The sequence below is a fragment of the Hevea brasiliensis genome, chromosome 5, assembly GCF_030052815.1.
Source record: "Hevea brasiliensis isolate MT/VB/25A 57/8 chromosome 5, ASM3005281v1, whole genome shotgun sequence".
Classification (NCBI taxonomy): Eukaryota; Viridiplantae; Streptophyta; class Magnoliopsida; order Malpighiales; family Euphorbiaceae; genus Hevea; species Hevea brasiliensis.
In genome coordinates this window covers 94823663-94848196 of record NC_079497.1, presented here as the reverse complement: position 1 = coordinate 94848196, position 24534 = coordinate 94823663, and positions in this window count along the sequence as shown.

The window sequence follows — 24534 nt, the reverse complement described above, 5'->3', positions numbered from 1 at the left end:
TTTCGCTACTAGCCTTGCCTTATAGGTCTCTACCTTTCCATCAGAACCAATTTTCTTCTTGAAAACCCATTTGTTCCCTATAGGTATAATACCTTCAGGTGGGTCAACAAGATCCCAAACTTGATTCTTATACATGGAATCAATCTCGGATTTCATAGCTTCAATCCATTTTGAAGAGTCTATGTCTGATATAGCTTCTTCATAGGTAAGTGGATCATCCCCATGATCTACTTCTTCATGAGTAGACAACTCTTGTTCTTCTTCATGAAGAAAACCATATCTCACTGGTGGGTGAGATACCAGTTGTTCTACGAGGAACAGTGTAGATGTTTCATCAATAGGTATAGGTTGACTAGATGGATCTATATCCATCGATGCATTGGTTGGTCGAATTCTCCAATTCTAACTCTATTTGCCTTCCTTTGCCTCCTTCTTGAACAAACATTTGTTCAAGAAATGTAGCATCTCTACTTATCACAACCTTTGTGAAGTAGGCAAATAAAAATAATATCTAAAACTATCTTTTGGATATCCAACAAATCGACCTTTTACGATCCGGTCTCCAATTTATCGGTGTTGACTTTTTGATATAATTTGGACAACCCCAAATCTTAACATGCTTAAGACTTGGTTTTCTTCCATGCCATATCTCATAAGGTATGGAAGAAGCGATTTGATGGAATCCTATTCAGAATATACAAAGTGATTCTAATGCAAATCCCCAAAGAAGATTGGCATATCGGTATAGATCATCATACTACGTACCATATCCAATAGGGTACGATTTCTCCTTCGGATACACCATTCGGTTGTGGTGTTCTGGAGGAGTCGGTGAGAAACAATGCCATGCTCTCTCAAGTATTCATCAAATTCGATTACTCAAATATTCACCTCCAAGATCGATCGAAGAGCTTTAATACTCTTTCTGTTTGATTTTCTACTTGATTTAAATTCTTTGAACTTTTCAAAGATTAATGTTTGTATTTCATCAAATACAAATACCCAAACCTTGATTTATCATCAGTAAAGGTAATAAAATAATGAAAACCCCCTCTAGCCATTTCTTTAAATGGACCACATACATCACTATGTATTAGCTCCAAAATATTTTCAGCTCTTAGCCCCTGTCCAACAAAGGGTGATCTAGTCATTTTGCCCTGAAGGCAAGATTCACAAGTTGGAGTAGGCTCAGAGCCCAATGAGGTTAGAATCCCCATTTTCTCCAATTTTGTAATCCTATCTTCTGCAACATGACATAACCTTAAGTGCCAAATATATTTTGAACTTGAGTTGTTTTTCACCACGGCATTGCTTTCATTTAGATTGCTATACTCTGGCCAGTGGAAACACTTTCTTACTGGTAATGGAAACACTTTCTTATTGGCAATGGAAACACTTTCCTATGCCTTCATCAGCTTTAGTCTTCCTTTTCTGTTTAGCTATTTTCGTAGAAGGACCAGGAATCTGAGGTTTCTTTTTCTTATTGCCCTTCTTCTTGTTGGACTTTCCAGCAGAAGAAGATGCAACCAAAGCTACCTCTTTTCCATTATTGCCTGGCATATTCTTTTGGGCAATAACCAGCATGTTGAGTAAACCAGCTAAGGTGCATTCCTGTTTAGTCATATGGAAATTTGTCACAAAATTTCCCAAAAGACCCAGGAAGGGACTGAAGGATCAAATCCGTCTGTAGTTGGAAATCCATGTTGAAGTCAAGATATTCCAACTGCTCAATTAGCCGAATCATCTTGTGGACATGATCCCAACATTCTGTCCCTCAGACATCCTCATACAGAATAGCTGTCTAGATATCTCATACCTAGCATTCCTGCTGTGCTCACCATACAACTCTTGTAGGTGAAAGAGGATCTCACTCGCACTCTGCATGTTCTCATGTTGCTTCTGTAACTCATTACTCATGGAAGCAAGCATGTAACACTTAGCTCTCATATCATGCTCCTTCCACTTGTCCAAAGTTTCATGTTCCTCTTGTGTGGCCTCTGGAGATAAGGGACCAGGAACATTTGAATCTAGAACATATCCTATATGTTCAAGGTTCAGGACAAGTTTCAAATTTCTTAGCCAATCAGACAGATTAGGTCCTGTCAACCTATTGTGATCAAGTATGCTTGCAAGGATATTGGATGGTGGTGGTTGTTTTGTGATCATTTTTATCAGAAAATTAATTGCAGAAAATAACCAGATTAATTAGTAAATGTATCATGTAATTAACCAAAATGATTATGGTCTTTTAATCAAATTGGTCCTCCCACTAACTTAGCGAATCCTACACTTCCAAAGTAGAAAAACGGAAATCCTAGTTGGATGGATTTCTAGTGGGTGATTGAATTCTTATAATTCTATTGATCATCCTCAGGTACATCCATTATTGGAATTACAATAAACTATAAGTGAGCAACTCTTTGCCCATCACATCTCATGTGAGGTTCAATCCTTTACCTAGCCCCTAATGCTCAAAATCTCGGTACATCCATTATTGACTTATCTTGCATTAGTTAAGTTGATCCCATTGAGCATAATTATGCAAATAATTTTAATGTCCTCAGGTACATCCAATATTGGCCACTAAACCATTTACATATCTACAACATCTCATGCTTAACAATTATTCTTAAGAAAATCTCTTAAATAAATTGCATCTCATGCAACTATTTAAAATTTCTTAAAATAATTGCCCCAATGGAGGGCCTATGTTATAATTACTTTAATTATAGCATTTCCAACTTAATCATTTGTTCGGAAGATTTTATGGTCATTCTATTTACTATTAAGGTCTCACTTTGCACATTATCCATTTAGCATGCATATATCATATAATTGCATACATTCCCATACATCTCATGCATTCATGGATAAGCAGTAAATATGGTATGATCATGGACTTTCTAAGGGATTCAATTCTGAGCCACCAAGAATTGAATCAGGGCATTCCTAGGTGCATTTCATTCATTCATTTTACAAGAGTTGCTGAAGGAGTACATAATCAACACTTGATCTTGAATTCCTCCCACTGGTCCCACCAATGCTCTTGACCTCCTTGAACTTCTTGCAATCCAATATTACATAGTAATCCTTGGCATACCAAGGCGAATTTACAAGAACTTAAATAAATAAAATTACAACCCAAAAATTATTACAAACTTAATAATACATGCCCAAAATAAATTAAAATAATTTAATTAATTTACAATCCCAAAGAAACATAAAAGAAATAAATCCAATCACATTGGTCTTTTATAGTCCATGATCATCCATCATGCATATCACTATTTAACAATTAAATAAAACATACATGCTTAAATTAAATTGAATATCTCATATTCAACTTAAAAATCCAGATTTGAATATGATTCAAATAAATTTAAAAATTCAGATTTGAATCTCATTCAAACAAATTTAAAAATTCAGATTTGAATCACATTCAAACAACTTAAAAAATTCAGATTTGAAACACATTCAAACATTTTTTAAGAAATTAGATTTGAATCACATTCAAACATTTTTTAAAAAATCAGATCTGAATTTTATTCAATCAATTTTAAAAAATCAGATTTAAATATGATTCAAACAACTTTAAAAATTCAGTTTTGAATCACATTCAAACAACTTTTAAAATTCAGATTTGAATCACATTCAAACAATTTTTAAAATTCTGATTTGAATCATAATTTAATTGTGTGATAAAAACTACTAATTAAACACTTTAATTAGTCAAAGAATAGGCCTTAGATCATACAACAATTGCAGAATTAAAAGCCAAACCTTAAACCACCCATGGAAGCCAAACTATGCGCACCATTGATGGTGTTTTTTTCAAGTTTGCCGCCAACTTGCTTTGCAACCAGCAATGAACTTTTGATCTCATGATCAAACACACAATTAAATCATATAATCAACAATCTAAATGGCAAATATAGTGGCTGTGATACCAATTGAAGGAACGGAAGCGTGAAAAACACAAGTTTATACCATTGAATTCAAAAATTTTCACCTAGGGTCACATGCATCATGCAAGATTTATTTTTATCTATTTGATTTCAATGATAAACAACATATTAAAACTCTTTTAATATGTTTTTGGATCTGTATTTGCCATTTAAGATTTTAAAATTAATCAGATTAATTTTAGAACCCTAGATTAAATCAAGAACGATTACACTAACCTCTTGATGCAACTGCGGCGTATGCAGGCCTTGGAGATTCGTCTTGAGGACACGGATGTTATCCTCTAGCTTGTCCACACCAAGAACACCTATGGCAGCCCTTGAATAGCTTCTAAAGCTTTTTCTATTAATTAGAAAATCAAGTTCTGCCTTTTAAGAGATTAAAGATGTAAACAGGACACTAGAAACAATTTCTAGTGTTCTTAATTCAAGAGATTGATGGCTAATCTCTTTGAATTGATAAGAGATGAAGAAGAAGAGAAGAAAACCCTCAAAGTGGCGTGACAAAGGAGTGTGGCTGCTGGTTGTGTTTTATTTTCTCATAACAACACTTAAATAGCTAGGTTAACACATTAAACCCTTGCCACATGTCACCCTTTGATTAGCTCTAGGTTTAAGTGACCCAATCACATTGTGCCAAGTGTCAAACCTATATTTAATCTTGATTTTAATCATCTTATATGATTAAAAAACATTTGGCAAGCTTATGTGTTATGCCATGTGTCACCATCTCATGGTGCCACGTGTCACACTGCAAAATGACCAAAATGCCCCTGTGTCTTAATTTTGAATTCTTAACCCAAAATAATTAATTTCTTCTTCTAATCAATTTATATCAAATATAAATAAATTAATTAATCTCTATTAATTAATTTCTCATTAATTAAATTCATATTTAAACACTTTAAATATAAATTTAACTTATATTATACATCCAATAATCTAGATTTGGTTTCAAGTCATGCTAGGGACTTTGCAATCTAATTGCAAACCAAACCTATTTAATTAATCAATTAAACTCTTTAATTAATTAATTAAATCATATTTAAATAGGTGATAACTTGTGTATGTGTGTGACTTGCTAGGCTCATCACTAATTGGCAATGAGACATGATATCAACTCTTAATATCATCAGAACTCTTTCTTACCATAAATGATTTCTCTAAATCATTTTATGAACCTCATAGACCATGGTTAACACCTAGCATAGCATGCCATGGCCACCCAATTAGTAATAAGGTTTACCTTAAATGAACCTATAATCATATGTTACCATGCACTAGAATCTCTCTGTTACAAAATCACAACTCAAGCTGGAGTCATGGTTTATGTCAAACTCCATTTGCTATGAATATTATGTTCTCGTTTAATTCCAGTTCTTGATTAAAAAGATTTTCTCATCAGAAACTCTTTTCTGAATAAATCTATATGTCCTGGCCAGGAACTTGAAACATCAAGAATAATTAAATGAACATAGGATTTTATCTCTATTTACTTAGAGGAACAGATTCCATCTTGATGAACACCTACCTCCATTTTGCTCATGTATTGGTGAAAGGAAATTCTAATGGTCAATTAGTGACCATTTGGTTGTGTTTGAGTAAGAATTGAAGTGAATTGTGCCATGGGAATTGAGGTTAGAGGTGCTGCCTTAAGTGCCTTGCAGGTCTAGATGTGAGTCCAGCATGTTTGGGTAGCTATAACTGGGGTTGTGTAGGTTCAATTGGTGCAAGACTAATTGGACATGAAATTAGACACATAATGGCACAACTTTGATGAAGGAATGCTGTCCAGAAAAAAAACTTAGGATACCCTAAAAATTGACCAAATCCAAGTAACACATATTCTGCCTGGGCAAAATGACCAAATGAACAGTGTTCATTCATTTGGTCACAACTCAGTGTAGAAAGGTCCAATTAATCTGAAATTTATATCAATGGAAAGTTGAGTCAATTTAGAACAACTTTTATGCAGAATAAAAACTAAAATTCTGGACTTAACTAAACGAAGTTGCTAGCCAAATTTCGACTAGCAAATCTGGCAGAACCAAAAATTGCCCAAAAATTCTGAGTAGAGGCAATCCGACCAGTTATAGTGCAATAGCCATAACTTGAGCTGGAAAACTCCAAATGGGGTGATTTAAAAAGTGAAATGTAACTAGACAAAATAAAGAACAACTTTGATTAAGAACACTTGCCCAAATTCTCACTGTAGAATGGCCTAATAGAACAGTGAACTCTAGCACCCAAAAACTAAAATTTTGATTTATTCTTCATTGGTTAGAAGTATGGATTGGCAACTAATGCCAACACTTTTGGGAATCAAAATGTGGTAAATGTATATGATTAAAACTCATGTAACTATTATATATGAGAAAGTCAATATTTTGACTTAAATGACTAAATAAATAGTAATCTTACATGTTAAGTACAAATATTCAAGAAATAACTTTGTAAAATGCCCTAGTATGCCTAGTGTGATTGGTTTGGATAGGTTGGCATGTCAATAGGGTTCTGATAGTAGTACTGCATATGATATATGGCTCCATGCCATTCTGTGATATGATAGCCTATGGCTATACTAATTATGATGTTATACTTGGCTTTATGCCTTATTGCTTTTATGGCTTATTAACCATTTTTTCTGCACACCGAGAGACACATTGTGATCGATGGTGTGACGGCTTGAGGTACGTGGTACCTAGTATTAGTTTACCCATTTATCCAGTCCGGTCAATTTGTATAGGTTACTTGGGCATGGAAAAGTATAAATGTAATTGAATTGATTATTAAAGGAAATAAGGAAATTAAATATCAAGATAAAGAATAAGAATGATTACAATAAAGTGAGGCTCAAAATCATCAAAGAAAATGATTAGTAAAATGCTAGAAAGAATTGAAATAAACTGGACTGATGATTTAAAAAAAAAAAGTTATCTATTATTAAATGCACTGGGAACTTTAATTATTATGAAATAATTTAAGATAACCTAGAAGGTATTAATTAAATAATACAAAAAGATTAATAATAGAAATATAATTTAAATAAATGTTAAAAATGTACCTTTCATAATAATATTAAGTTAAGAATAATGCTATTAGAATATTAGTATATTGTATATTCTTACTGTAACCTTATGAACTAAGCACCTCCAAAGAGGATTAAATTAGAAAAAAAAAAGATATTAAATTTTAAAAACTTTATTGAAGCATAATTATATCTAAATTATCTGAACCATGTTTTATTTCCATCTATATTTTGTATATTATTTTCTTTATTATATTATTGCACCACTAAGCAGAAATGCTTAGCGCAATGGATTTATTTCTCTCGCGTAGGTACTGAAGGCAAAACCCAATGAATATTAAACTAGGATTTTAGAGTTCTGATGTGCAGAAGTGTCTGAAGTATTCAAAGTTGTCACCTCCTCAGCAATGCATGTAGATAGGGCCCATATATATCATCTTTGGTATTTTGTATAAAATGCTTAGTTATTGTATTGTAATGTAGATTATGAAAATGTAATTAGCAGGTATGTAATGTAATTTATGAATTGTACGTTGAAACATAGATTATGGAATTGTAATTAATTTGTATATTATGTAAATTGTAAATTATGTAATTCATGGAAATTTGAAATTTTTGATATATGAAATGAGCATGGTAATGAATAAAAATCGAAATGTATGGACATTATCAGAAATGATGAGCATGGATGAGATCTTTATTTGAAAATATTATTGAAAATTTCAAACAGGTGAATAGTAAAATACACCAACTGGTAATAAAATAGGGGAAACTCCGCTGGTTTCTCTGTCGAAAAATAATTATTATTAAAATATAATTAGATCAAATTATTAAAGGAATAAAGAAAGATAAGATAGGATACTCCGGCACCGAATGTAGCACACCTTGCTCGGCTACACTGCAGTTGGTTAAGGGGTGTTACATTAAGCCAGTAATAAAATTAGGCATAATGGCCAACAGGCAGGAGTAAAGCCTGTATAACAATCATACCAGACATATATTATATATCAATGATTATTCATGTGGGCAGTACTGTAATATGTTGTCCCTAATTGGTGTACCAATTGACCCATACTATATAAGTAAGTCTAGGTACACTTTGGGCAAATTAATATTATTAAGTATTTATTAATATTTTCATGCTACTTATGATGGGAAACATATGTCCCGCATGCATATTCATGTCACTTTATGTTTAACAATTCATTTTGATTAACTTCATATCATATGACAAGTAATTTCTATGAACCTTTCTCAAGATCCAGATTTGATGTCTCAACTTTACCTAACAATTTAGTCAAAATGTGGTCACTGTTTGGCTATACATCCTTCATGGAAGTTGTCTCTCTATGTCTTGTCTTTTTTTTTTTTTTTCCTTTTGAATCATGTCATTTGGAGTTTTAGAACTCAAGTTATGGTCAAATAACCAAAATTGGTTCCTTAACTCAGTCAAATTCCAGAACCAGGCAGATTCTGGAGTCAATCTTTTCCTAATTATTTGGATATGTTATAGTCTCTTTTAGACCTAATGTTCTCCATATAAGTTGTTACAATATGTCTTATTTTTACTCAAAATTTTGAATTATAATTTTTCAGGTCTTGTTGAATTAATTATAGCAAATTAAATGGCCTGGACTCAGGTTCCCTGTGTCTAGAGGATTCTAGGATTAGGTCAGTGGATTTGACTCTCATTTTAGGGTTCTTACACTCATAATCTGAGGAAAGTTTCTAAATCAATGTTGAAGCCCTATCTCTTAAGTTTCCATAACAGTTTGCTTCATCCCATTTGGGATTTCCTAGTGGGAGATATGCTATAAACACTATTCTGGGTCAAGTGGTGGTTTAGACAAATTCCAGGTTTTAATATGCTGATTTGTTCTAGCAATTTGGCCTAGTTCCCTTGGGTTCTGAGCTCTGGTAAAAACACCAATATTGTAGATCTTTGTCTTATAAAATTCTTAAAACTGCTTTCATTGCTTTTTCAATTTTGTAGACCAAGTTATAGTATTTTTGGCAAAACTAGTCGGGTGAGCTTAAGTCCAACAAATTCTGGGCAGATTGGTTCTGGACAATTTTGTTGATCTAACTTATGCTAATAATTTGACTTGGTTAGAGGTAGATCTGGGTTCTATGTTTTTCATGAAAAATGTGCTCCTATGTCTAACCTTTCTAATGGTTCAAGAATCAGGTAATTTTGACCTTCCTAATGTGAGTTACGGCCATTTGAACATTTACTGTTCATTTGGTCATTTTTCCAGGTCCAGATTAGGGTTACCCGGATTCAAGCCAATTTTTGGCCAGGTTAAGGACAGTTTTTTTGGCATAGTTCCTCCATGAAAAATGTGGCAAATTGTCCTAGGTTTCATCTCCAATTGGCCTCACACCAATTGGAGGAACATAGCTCTACTTTTGGCTGTTTAATCTTGCTGGACTCATAGGTCCAGAATTCCTGCACATGAAACAACACTTGCAATCTTCAATTCTACCAAACTTCCAAACTTCAATTAGTCAAAAAATGGTCTCAACATCATCAATTTCAAGTCACAACACAAATTCCCAAAGTTATGCCAAAACCTTAACTTAACACAAATTCATGTAAAACACATATCAAACTTATATCCAATCCATTTGTCTATCACATAAGCTCATTAATAACTCTAATAAACAATTTATTTCTATAAAAAATCATCAAATCCCCACTCTTTTCATGGCTGCCAAATTTTTAAGTTCCCATATGCTTGATATTTTCTTCAATTTCATGCCATACTAACTTGATTTAGCATGCTTATAACACTTAAAGAAAAAAAGTAGGATGATTATAGCAATAACCTTGAATTGACCCAAGTTGATCTTGAAAACTCTAAGAATTTCTTCAATTCATGGCTGCCACTAGTTCCCTCAAAGTGTAAAAGCAAGTTTTAGTTAAGGCACTTAGGGTTTTGGGGTAGAATAGCATGGGAATCAAGCTTGGAAGCTTGAAGAACAATGGAGGAAAAAGGCTTAAGTGGTTCGGCCAACTTAGAAAAGAAAGGAAGATGATGGCTATTTTCTCTCTTTTCGGTTTCTTCTTATCCTTTTATAAATGGTTGTTCAATTTTTATTGGTTACAAATTTTAATTCCATCATTTCAATGTCATGCTTATGTAATAAAGGTTATTTAAATTTCTTTTCTTTTCTTTTCTTTTCCCATTTCTATACATAATTTCATAATTTTAATTTATTTTATGTGTTTTAATCTCTCTCATTTAAATTGACATTTAGGTCAAAATTCAACTCTGAGGTTGAAATGACCAAAATACCCTTTATTATACTTATCGGGTTATTTTTATCTGTACCTATTAATTAATTTTCTTAAATTTTCTATGACATTTCTAATGTCATTTAGACCTTAATAGCTATTCATTGAAGTCCCAAAAATTGTTTCCCTATAGTTTCTCGTAGGTCTGGGGCTAGCAACTGTCTTCACAGTCGCTTCTCCGTACGGTCACCCATCACTGTGACCCTGGCTCGTTTAACTCATTTGCAATTTATTTCTTTTATTTTTCCTTAATTTTTTTTAGTCTTTGTTCAGTCAATTTATGCCTCCTCACTCTAGTTTGAATGTAGTTCTAGACATCCTGACTGTCCGAACAGATATTAGTCATCAGAACAGTGGAATATGTGGACTTCCTAAAGTGAGGGTGTTACAAGACTTGTCTAACCTTGAAGGGTCCAGACCATCTTGACCTTAGCTTTCTTAGGAATAGCATCAGTCTTGAGTTAAAGAGCAAGACAAGGTCTCCTTCCTTGATTTCTCTTTTGGTTATGTGCTTGTTATGCTAACTTTTGGTCCTGTCCTTGAAGATTTTTGCATTTTGATGGGCATCTTGCCTAAGCTCCTCTAATTCATTGAGCTATAGAAGCCTCTTTTCTCCAGCAGCTTTCAAATCCAAATTCAGGGTTTGGATTGCCTAATAGGCCTTGTGTTCAAGCTCGATGGGTAGGTGGCATGATTTCCCATAAAACCAAGCGAAAGGGGTTATTCCAATCAGAGTCTTAAAAGCAGTGCGGTAGGCCCATAACGCATCATCTAATTTCAAGGACCAGTCCTTCTTTGAGCGATTTACTATTTTCTCAAGGATCTCCTTCAGTTCCCTATTTGAAACTTCCACCTAACCACTTGTTTGAGGGTGGTAAGGTGTTGCCACTTTGTGTATTACTTTATATTTTTTCAATAGAGTTTCAAACTGCTTGTTGCAGAAGTGACTCCTCTATCATTAATGATTGCCCTTGGTGTGCCACATCTTATGAAGATTTACTTCTTAAGGAACTTGACCACTACTCTAGCATCGTTTATTAGTGTAGCTATTACTTCTACCCATTTTGATCCATACTATACACCAACTAGGATGTACTTGTTACTAAACGAAGATGGGAATGGACCCATAAAGTCTATACCCCAAACATCAAATAGCTCAACTTCAAGTATACCATGCAGTGGCATCTCATTCTTTCTTGAAATATTTTCAGTTCTTTGGCATTGATTCCATGTCAGTACAAAGTTTATCACATTTTTAAACAAGTTGGGCCAATAGAATCCTGCTTGTAAGATCTTGGCTATTATCCTTGTTGTGCTAAAGTGTTCTCCATAGGGTGATGAGTGGCAGTGCTATAGTATACTGACTATTTCCTCCTCTGGTATGCATCTTCGTATCAGCTCATCATAACATATCTTGAATGACAAAGGTTCTTCCCAGGTATAGTCCCTTACATTATGTAGAAATTTCTTCTTATGTTGGTAGGACATGTTGGGTTGCAAAATCCTACACACAAGATACTTAACAATATCAGCATACCATGGGGCTTGGGAAATTGCTAACAAGTGCTCATCTATAAAGGAATCAACAATTGGCAAATTTTCAAAGTTGTCCCCTATTTCTTCTTGCTTGAGCCTAGAGAGGTGGTCAGCTACCACATTTTCAGTTCCCTTATTGTCTTTAATTTTAAGGTTAAATTCCTACAGAAGTACAATTCATTAGATCAACCTTGGTTTTGCTTCCTTATTATTTAAGAGGTACTGGATAGCAGCATGGTTTATGTATACAATGACTTTGTATCCAACCAAGTAAGATCTGAATTTGTCAATTGCAAAAAGTACTACTAAGAGTTCCTTTTCTGTGGTTGCATAATTGACCTGTGCATCATCAAATGTCTTGTTAGCATAGTAGATGGCATGAATCTTCTTGTCCTTTCGTTGTCCAAGTATTGCCTATAGTGCATTATCACTTGCATTGCACATTACCTCAAATGGTAGCTCCCAATCATGTGGTTGCATATATGGTGCAGAAATTAAAGCTTCCTTTATCCTATCAAATGCAACAAGGAAACTTTCATCAAAGTCAAAAAAAACATCTTGATTTAGCAAGTTAGTTAAAGGCTTAGCTATTTTAGAGAAATCCTTGATGAATCTTTTGTAGAAGCCTGCATGTCCCAAAAGGCTTTGCACTCCTTTGGTTGATGAAGATGGTGGCATTTTCTTAATTAGTTCAATCTTCGCCTTATCCAGCTCTATTCCTCTTTCTGACACTAGATGACCAAGGATAATACCCTCTCTTACCATGAAGTGGCATTTTTCCCAATTTCAAACTAGGTTTGATTCCTCACATCTTTGTAGCACTTTGGACAGATTAGCTAGACACTCATCAAAAGTGGTTTCATAAATAACTTCCATTATGCTTTCAATATAATCAGAAAAAATAAACATTATGCATCTTTGAAAAGTAGCAGGGGCATTGTAAAGACCAAAGGGCATTCTCCTATATGCAAAAGCGCCATAAGGGCAAGTGAATGTGGTCTTTTCTTGGTCCTCAGGGTGAATGGAGATTTGAAAAAATCCAGAATACCCATCTAGATAGCAGAAATAAGAATGTTTTGCTAGTCTTTCTAACATTTGATCTATAAATGGAAGAGGAAAGTGGTCCTTCCTAGTGGCACTATTTAATTTTCTATAGTCAATGCACATATGCCAACCAGTGACTACCTTTGTGGGGATCAGCTCATTATTTTCTTTTTTTACAATAGTTGTCCTACCCTTTTTAGGCACTATATGTACTGGACTGACTCATTTATTATCAGAGATTGGGTATATAATACCTATATTTAATAGCTTCAAAATTTCCTTTTTAACTACTTCTTTCATGTTAGGGTTCAGTCTCCCTTGGTGTTCAATGGCAGGTCTGCTATTTTCTTCCATAGGTATTTTATGCTTATAAATGGAAGGACTGTTCCCTTTTAGGTCTTTTATAATGTACACTATAGTCTTGCTATGGGTCTTAAGCTTCCTCAAGAGTTTTTCCTCTTCTACATTATTCAAGTTAGCATTCAAAATAACTGGATATTTGGAGTTAGAATCCAAGAATGCATACCTTAGAATTAAAGGAAGAGGTTTTAGTTTTACCTGTGTTGTCTCTTCTGGTGTGTGACACCCCTCACCCGTCTATAGTGTAGCCAAGCAAGACATGTCACACTCGGGGCCGGAGTACCCTATCTTATCTTACTTTATTCTTTTAATAATTTCTTCTCATTAAATTTTAATATCAATTATTTTTCTAAGGAGAAACCAGCGGAGTTTCCCCTATTTTATTATCGTTTGGCGTATTTCAATATTTTCTTGTTTAAAAATCTCAACAATATTTTTCATACAATAATTCATCCATACTCATATCATCATTTCAAAAATCATTATGTAATTCAAATCCATACTTATTGGTACAAATTCATTAATGCTTAGTACACATATCAAAATTCTCAATTTCATTAGTTTACATAATTTGCAAACTAATTGCATAAATTCATAGTTTACATCAGGTGCATATTACATACAATTTCCTAATTTTTATTACAACATAGTAAATAATTATAATACACAAATTACATAATATGACTAATATGAGCCCTATTTATAAGCATTACTGAGGAGGTGACAACCCTGAATACTTTAGATACTTTTGCAGATCAGAACTCCAAAATCCCTATTTAATATTCACTGGGCTTCACCTTCAGTACCTGTGCGAAAGAAACAAATCCATCTCACTAAGCATTTCTGCTTAGTGGTGCAATAATATAACAAGAAAATAATATATAAATAAATAAAGAAATGGATCATAATTTGGATACTCTGAAATTTAATCTAATTTCATATAATACTTCTAGTATTAACTATCATTTGTTCTAATTTATTCCTCTTTAAAAGTGCTCAATTCTTTCATAATAATTAAATATTAATATCGTTCTAATTCATTTCAATTTTTTTTCTGCTAAATAACTAATCTAATTTATTTTAATTATTCTTACTTTAATTATTCTTACTCATATATTTAATTGCTAATATTTTCAGTTACTAATATTCTTATGATATTAACTCCTTTTAGCATTTTATTGATCGTTTTCCTGATAATTTTTAAGCCTCTTTTTATTGTAATCATTCTTGTTCTTTATCTTGATATTTAATTTCCTTACTTCCTTTAATAATCAATTCGATTACAATTATACTTTCCCATTCCAAAGTAACCTATACAAATTGACCGAACTGGATAAACAGGTAAACTAGCAGTGGGTATTAGGTACCTCGGGCCGTCACACCATCGGTCACAATGTGTCTCCCGGTGTGCAGACAGAATGGCTAATAAGCCATAAAAGCAATAAGGCATAAAGCCAAGTATAACATCATAATTAGTATAGCCATAGGCTATTATATCACAGAATGGCATGAAGCCATATAACATACGCAGTACTGCTATCAGAACCCTATTGGCATGCTACCTTATCCAAACCAATCACACTAGGCCTACTAGGGCATTTAACACTTTTAATTTATGTAATTCTTTGAAATTGAACTTTTATGGCTACTATTCACCTCATTAGTCAACTAAAATATTGACTTTTTCATAGACAATAGGTATATTGGTTCTAATATCACCAACATATCACATTTTGCATTCTAAAGTTGTTGGCATTGGTTGCCAATTCCATTTCAAAGCTTAGGGTTGGTTATTTAAAATTTTCATATTTTAAGTACTTGGTTTACTATTCCAGTGGTCAATTTTTCAGTAAGAATTTGATAATATTGTCTTCATGAAGGTTGTTCCTTTATGTGTTTTCTTTAATTTCCTTTTTGAATCACTCCATTTGGAGTTTTCTAGCTCAAGTTATGGCTATTTCACCATAACTGGTCGAATTGCCATTACCTAGAATTTCTAGGCAATTTTTGGTTCTGCCAGATTTGATAGTCCAATTTTGGCTAGCAACTTCATTTAGTTAAGTCTATAATTTGAGTTTGTGTTCTACATAAAAGTTGTTCTAAATTGTCTCAGATTTCCATTGATATAAATTTCAGGTCAATTAGACCTTTCTACATTGAGTTATGACCAAATGAATGAACACCGTTCATTTGGTCATTTTACCCAGGCAGAATGTGTGTTACCCGGATTTGGTCAATTTTTAGGGCATCCTAAATTTGTTTTCTGGACAGGTTTCCTTCATCAAAGTTGTGCCATTATGTGTCTAATTTTATTTCCAATTGTCCTTGCACAAATTGAACCTACACAACCCAAGTTATAGCTGCCTAAACATGATGGACTCACAACCAGACCTACAGGGCACTCAAGGTAGGACACCCAACCTCAAATCCAAAGCTACCATTCACTTCAATTCCTCATCATACATAGCCAAATTGTTACTAATTGACCATTACAACATTAATTTACCATTCAAACACATTATCTCTAATTTTCATACTAACCCTAATTGATCAAATCTCATTCTCATGCAAACTCAAAAAGATTCAACTCCATTCAACTCCAATTCATATGTATACATTAATTGACATTAATATACAAACTTAATTGCAACTAAACCATCCAAACCCTAACCCTCTCTTGGCTGCCACAATTCATACATACTCCTAAATAAGTGCTTTATTCAATTTCTTAAAATTTCTCATTCACTTTAACTTCCTAACACGGAATAAAAAGAAAGATGTAAGAGTTAGCACTAACTTTTTTGAAACCAAACTTGAGCTTGTTATTCTTCAAGATTTCTCCTAGAACCACGATAATCATAATCAATTATAACTTCACTTTCCCAAATTAAATATCCAATAAAAATTCAATAGTATTTTCCCTTAAATTGGACTAAACTCCTATCATAAATCTTAAATCCACAAACCATTAATACCCAATTTGGTAGCTTGTACATTTAAATTTATAAATAATGATCTAACAGTCAGATAAATCCCAAATTTTAGCTATATATTCAAGACATCCCTATACAATATCAGTAAAAATTTTTTAGATCAAATCATCTTTATATCATGAGATATCAAAATATTCATTCAACCCTTCAAAATATGAATTTTTATAGAAATCAGTCTTACTCAGACACCTCATGCAAAACAATTTATATCTCATAAAGCATAAGTATAAAATTCACTAAATTTTAACACAACAGCCTCAACATCCCAAATATCATTTTTACCAAATTTCATAATTTTATAAGCATCCTAACTATTTATTTTTCTCAAATTTTAGTGGCCAAAATTTAGAATTCAACTTGCAGACAGCTTGTGTTCAACAATATATCTCTCCAAATCCAACAGTTGAACAATCACAAAATTTTAACCATAATCTCTACACATACATACCTCAAACATATCCAAAAATCAATGGTATAAGTTGAGTCAAACTCACCTGGACGAAAGAGAAACATACTGCCCCTGCAGAACCCCTGTTTCTGCTATTGTTCATCTCCTTCTCCTTCTTCCTTTCTTTCTTTTCCTTTTCTCTCTTGTTTCGGCTGCCCATGGTGAAGATGCAGATTTGTTTGTCAATTTTGTTTCATTTATCTCCTTTTCAGTAGTTTTAAAGTGTGTGTTGCAAGGTGATTGGGTGAAAGTGGTTTGATGACATCATGTGATGTCAAAATTCAAATTTTCATCCATTTTCTTTTCTTTTCCTTTCTTTTCTACTCATTTCCAATTCAAATTTTAGCAATATTTATTCACATTTTATGTCATAATAATTATTAACTTAACTGGATAAGTCGACAAAAAAATTATCTTTGAAGACAAAATGACCAAAATGCCCTCCGTTTGCCTTATTGAACCAAAATCGTCTGTACCGATCGAAAAATTTTTCTAAGTTTCTTGGCATTCTAATGCCATAGAAACGTCAATGACTCTTCTCTAGAGTCTCAAAAATTATTTCATGAATTTTTCCCTGGGTTTAGGGCTTCTAGCTACGAAAACCGCAACATCCCACTGGGTTACCCATCGCTAGGGCACCGGCTCATTTAACTTGGTTGTATTTTATTTCTAAAATTTTTCCTAAATTTTTCTTATTCATATTTGAGTTATTTATTATTCCTCACTCTAGTCTACATATAGTTCCAGACATTTCGACTATCCAGACTGACATTAATCACCGCAACAGTAGAATGCACGGACTAGCTAAAGTGAGGGTGTTACGATTCTTCCCTTCTAACAAAAATTTCGCCATCGAAATTTACTTGGTGTAAATAGTCAAGGAGCTGTTACTTCCTTATTTCTTCACCTTACCAGAGAAAACATATCTGCATTAGTGTCACCTCGACTCATATGAATGCAATGCATGTTATGCACACTATTCCTTTCCATCTGTCGATGCCTAGGAATGCCTAAACCGTGCTCTGATACCAATAAATGTGACACCCCTCACCCGTCTACAGTGTAATCGAGCAAGACATGTCACACTCGATGCCAGAGCACCCTATCTTATCTTACTTTATTCTTTTAATAATTTGTTTTCATTATATTTTAATATCAATTAGTTTTTTGAGGAGAAACCTGTGGAGCTTCCCCTATTTTATTATTGTTTGGCGTATTTCAATATTTACCTGTTTAAAAATCTCAACAATATTTTTCATACAATAATTCATCCATACTCATAACATCATTTCAAAAATCATTATGCAATTCAAATCCATACTTATTGGTACAAATTCATTCATGCTTACTATATATATCAAAATTCTCAATTTCATTAGTTACATAATTTGCAAACTAATTGCATAAATTCATAATTTACATCAGGTGCATATTACATACAATTTCCTAATTTTCATTACAACATAATAAATAATTATAATGCACAAATTACATAATATGACTAATATGAGCCCTATCTACATGCATTACTGAGGAGGTGACAACCTTGAATACTTCAAACACTTCTGCAGATCAGAACTCCAAAATCCCTATTTAATATTCGCTGGGCTTTACCTTCAGTATCTGCGCAAAGGAAACCAATCCATCGCGCTAAGCATTTCTGCTTAGTGGTGCAATAATATAACAAGAAAATAATATATAAATAAAGAAAGAAATGGATCAAAATTTGGATACTCTGAAATTTAATCTAATTTTATATAATACTTCTACTATTAACTATCCTTTATTCTAATTTATTTCTCTTCAAAAGCGCTCAATTCTTTCGTAATAATTAAATATTAATATCATTCCAATTCATTTCAATTTTTTTTCTGCTAAATAACTAATCTAATTTATTTTAATTATTCTTACTCATTTATTTAATTGCTAATATTTTCAGTTTCTAATGTTCTTATGATATTAACTCTTTATAGCATTTTATTAATCATTCTCTTGATAATTTTTTAGCCTCTTTTTATTGTAATCATTCTTTTTCTTTATCTTGATATTTAATTTCCTTCCTTTACTAATCAATTCGATTACAATTATGCTTTTCCATGACCAAGTAACCTATACAAATTGACCGGACTGGAAAAACGGGTAAACTAGCACTAGGTACCAAGTACCTCGGGTCGTCACATCATCTGTCACAATGTATCTCCCGGTGTGCAGACAAAATGACTAACATGCCATAAAAGCAATAAGGTATAAAGGCAAGTATAACATCAAAACCAGTATAGCCATAGGCTATTATATCACAAAATGGCATGAAGCCATACATCATGCGCAGTACTGCTATCAGAACCCTATTGGTATGCCAACCTATCCAAACCAATCACACTAGGCCTACTAGGGCATTTAACACTTTTAATTTATGTAATTCTTTAAAATTGAACTTTTATGGCTACTATTGATTTCATTAGTCAATTAAAATGTTGACTTTTTCATAGACAATAGGTATATTGGCTCTAAAATCACCAACATATTACATTTTGCATTATAAAGTTGTTGACATTGGTTTCCAATTCAATTTCAAAGCTTAGTGTTGGTTATTTAAAATTTTCAGATTTCAACCACTTGGCTTACTGTTCCAATGGTCAATTTTTCAGTAAGAATTTGGAAATATTGTCTTCATGAAAGTTGTTCCTTTATGTGTCTTCTTTAATTCTTTTTTCCAATCACTCCATTTGGAGTTTTCTAGCTCAAGTTATGGCTATTTCACCATAACTGGTCGAATTGCCTTTACCCAGAATTTTTGGGCAATTTTTGGTTCTGCTAGATTTGGTAGTCCAACTTTGGCTAGCAATTTCATTTAGTTAAGTCCAGAATTTGAGTTTGTGTTCTACATGAAAGTTGTTCTAAATTGTCTTAGCTTTCCATTGATATAAATTTCAGGTTAAATGAATGAACACTGTTCATTTGGTCATTTTGCCCAGGCAGAATTTGTGTTACCCGAATTTGGTCAATTTTTAGGGTATCCTAAGTTTGTTTACTGGACAGGTTTCCTTCATCAAAGTTGTGCCATTATGTGTCTAATTTCATGCCCAATTGGCCTTGCACTAATTGAATGTACACAACCCAAGTTATAGCTGCCGAAAAATGCTAGACTCGCATCCAAACCTGCAGGGCACTCAAGGCAGCACACCCAACCTCAAATCCAAAGCCACCATTCACTTCAATTCCTCATCATACACAGCCAAGTAGTCACTAATTGACCATTACAACATTAATTTACCATTCAAACACAATATCTCCAATTTTCGTACTAACCCTAATTGATCAAATCTCATTCTCATGCAAACTCAAAAAGATTCAACTCCATTCAACTCCAATTCATATGTATACATTAATTGACATTAATATACAAACTTAATTGCAACTAAACCATCCAAACCCTAACCCTCTCTTGGCTGCCACAATTCATACATACTCCTACATAAGTGTTTTATTCAATTTCTTAACAATTTCTTATTCACTTTAACTTCCTAACAAGGAATAAAAAGAGAGATGTAAAAGTTAGCACTAACCTTTTTGAAACAAAAACTTGAGCTTGTTATTCTTCAAGATTTCTCCTAGAACCATAATAATCATAATCAATTATAACTTCACTTTCCCAAATTAAATATCTAATGAAAATTCAACAGCATTTCCCCTTAAATTGGACTAAACTCCTATCATAAATCTCAAATCCACAAACCATTAATACCCAATTTGGCAGCTTGTGCATTCAAATTTATATATAATGATCTAACCGTCAAATAAATCCCAAATTTTAACCATATATTCAAGACATCCCTATACAATATCAATAAAAATTTTAGATCAAATCATCTCTATATCATGAGATATCAAAATATTCATTCAACCCTTCAAAATCTGAATGTAGAAATTAGTCTTACTCAGACAGCTCATGCAAAACAATTTATAACTCATAAACCACAAGTCTAAAATTCACCAAATTTTAACACAACAGCCTCAACATCCCAAATATCATTTGTACCAAATTTCATAATTTTATAAGCATCCCAACAGTTTATCGTTTTCAAATTTCAGTAGCCAAAATTTCGAATTCAACTTGCAGACAGCCTGTGTTCAACAATATATCTCTCCAAATCCAACCATTGAACAATCACCAAATTTTAACCATAACTTGTACACATACATACCTCAAACATATCCAAAAATCAATGGTGTAAGTTGAGCCAAACTTGCCCGGACGAAAGAGAAACATGCTGTCCCTACAGAAACCCTGTTTCTGCTACTATTCATCTCCTTCTCCTTCTTCCTTTCTTTCTTTTCCTTTTCTCTCTTGTTTCAGCTACCCATGGTGAAGATGTAGATTTGTTTGTCAATTTGTCTCATTTATCTCCATTTTATTAGTTTTAAAGTGTGTGTTGCAAGGTGATTGGGTGGAAGTGGTTTGATGACATCATGTGATGTCAAAATTTAAATTTTCATCCATTTTCTTTTCTTTTCTTTTCTACTTATTTTCAATTCAATTTTTAGCAATATTTATTCGCATATTATGTCATAATAGTTATTTACTTAACTAGATAAGTCCGCCAAAAATTATCTGTGAAAACAAAATGACCAAAATGCCCTCCGTTTGACTTATTGAACCAAAATCGTCTGTACCAATCGAAAAAATTTTCTAAGCCTTTTCTTAGCATTTTAATGCCATAGAAACCTCAACGACTCTTCTCTCGAGTCTCAAAAATTATTTAATGAATTTTTCCCTGAGTTTAGGGCTTTTAGCTGCAAAAACCGCAACTTCCCACTGGGTTACCCATCGCTAGGGCACTGGCTCATTTAACTTGATTGTTTTTTATTTCTAAAATTTTTCTTATTCATATTTGAGTTATTTATGATTTCTCACTCTAGTCTACATATAGTTCTAGACATTTTGACTATCCAGACTGATATTAATCACTGGAACAGTCGAATGCACGGACTAGCTAAAGTGAGGGTGTTACAATTCTTCCTCTCTAATAAAAATATCGTCCTTGAAATTTACTTGGTGTATATAGTCGAGGAGCTGCTACTTCCTTATTTCTTCATCTTACCAGTGAAAACAAATCTGCATTAGTGTCACTTGGACTCATATAAATATAATGCATGTTATGCACACTATTCCTTTCCATCTATCGATGCCTAGGAATGCCTAAACCATGCTCTGATACCAATAAATGTGACACCCCTCACCTGTCTGCAGTGTAGCAGAGCAAAACATGTCACACTTAGTGCCGGAGCACCCTATCTTATCTTACTTTATTCTTTTAATAATTTGTTCTCGTTATATTTTAATATCAATTATTTTTCTTAGGAGAAACCGGTGGAGTTTTTCCTATTTTGTTATCATTTGGCGTATTTTAATATTTACCTGTTTAAAAATCTCAACAATATTTTCCATATAATAATTCATCCATACTCATATCATCATTTCAAAAATCATTATGTAATTCAAATCCTTACTTATTGGTACAAATTCATTCATGCATATTACATATATCAAAATTCTCAATCTCATTAGTTTACATAATTTGCAAACTAATTGCATAAATTCATAATTTACATCAGGTGCATATTACATACAATTTCCTAATTTTCATTGCAACATAATAAATAATTATAATTTACAAATTACATAATATGACTAATATGAGCCATATATACATGCATTGCTGAGGAGGTGACAACCTTGAATACTTCAGACACTTTTGTAGATCAAAACTCCAAAATCCTTATTTAACATTCGCTGAGCTTTACCTTTCGTACCTACGCGAAGGAAACAAATCCATCGCGTTAAGTATTTCTACTTAGTGGTGCAATAATATAACAAGAAAATAATATACGAATAAAGAAAGAAATGGATCAAAATTTGGATACTCTGGAATTTAATCTAATTTTATATAATACTTCTAGTATTAACTATCCTTTATTCTAATTTATTCCTCTTCAAAAGGGCTCAATTCTTTCATAATAATTAAATATTAATATCGTTTCAATTCATTTTAATTTTTTTTTTCTGCTAAATAACTAATCTAATTTATTTTAATTATTCTTACTCATTTATTTAATTGTAAATATTTTCAGTTGCTAATATTCTTAAGATATTAATTCTTTTTAGCATTTCATTGATCATTTTCTTGATAATTTTTTAGCCTCTTTTTATTGTAATCATTCTTGTTCTTTATCTTGATATTTAATTTCCTCACTGCCTTTAATAATCAATTCGATTATAATTATGCTTTTCCATGCCCAAGTAACCTATACAAATGGACCGGACTGGATAAATGGGTAAACTAGCACTGGGTACTAGGTACCTTGTGTAACTCCCCACACCCGACTACAGTGTAGCTGAGTAAGGCGTGCTACAATCGGTACCAAAGCACCCTAACTTATCTTACTTTATTTTTTTAATAATTTTGAATTCATTTAATTTAATATCAATTATTTTTCGATGGAGAAACCAACGGAGTTTTCCCTATTTTATTATCATTTGGCGTATTTCAATATTCACCTGTTTGAAATTCAACAATATTTTTAAAATAAAATCTTATCCATGCTAATCATAACTATCTTATCAATCATTCTCATAATTTTCTCACATTACAAATCTCATCCATACATTTCAATTTCATAATCATTTCCATTCATACTCAATTCATATGTAAACATTCTCAAATTACATAAGCAAAATTTTCAAATTTCCTTAATTTACATAACTTACAAAATAATTACAAAATTTTATAATTTACATGATATATAAATTAATTACATATGAAAAAGCTAATTTATTAATTTACATCGCATTCCTATTAATTACCTGTTCATAATATACATTACAATACAATATCTAAGCGTTTTATACAAAATATAAAATATGATCTATTGGGCCCTACCTACATGCATTGCTGAGGAGGTGACACGGGCACTATGCAGAACTATGAGCGGCCTTATCCAATCTATGGTCTACTGGGCCCTCTGTCCAAATCTCCAGTACCTACGCGTTGCAAAAGCGACCCGCTAAGCATAAAGCTTAGTGGTGCCAATAATACAAGAAAATATAATATGCAAATAAAAATAATAATTTCCTAGTTATTGTGTTAATCAATTTCTTAATGATTTTGAGCTTCTTTGTATTTTATTATAATCATTCTTGATATTTAATTTCCATATTTTCTTTAATAATCAGTTCAATTACAGTTATACTTTTCCATGCCCAAGTAACCTATACAAGTTGACTGGACTGGATAAACGGGTAAACTAGCACTGGGTACCAGGTACCTCGGGCCGTCATACCATCGGTCACAATGTGTCTCCCGGTGTGCAAATAGAATGGCTAATAAGCCATAAAAGCAATAACAGATAAAGCCAAGTAAAACATCATAATCAGTATAGCCATAGGCTATCACATCACAGAATGGCAATGAAGCCATACATCATACGCAGTACTGCTATCAAGACCCTATTGGTATACCAACCTATCCAAACAAATCACATTAGGCCTACTAGGGCATTTTGCACTTTTAAGTTTCACAATTTTTGAATTTCAAGTTTGAATGTAACATTGTTAGTAGTATGCCCTAGAGCATATCATTTAGTATGTATCTTGTACATATTTTTATTAATAAAGGCATTTCCACTTTTCCGTTTACATAATATATTTATGTGTAATAGAAATGGTCCATTGATATTTTGTTAGAAATATTATTCTTAAGTTGTTAAGAATATGAGTGACAATATTTCTAGCACGAAGTATCATAAATAGGTTCACAATCGAGGATACTTCATAATAAGGACATGACTTATCCAGAAAGATTGTA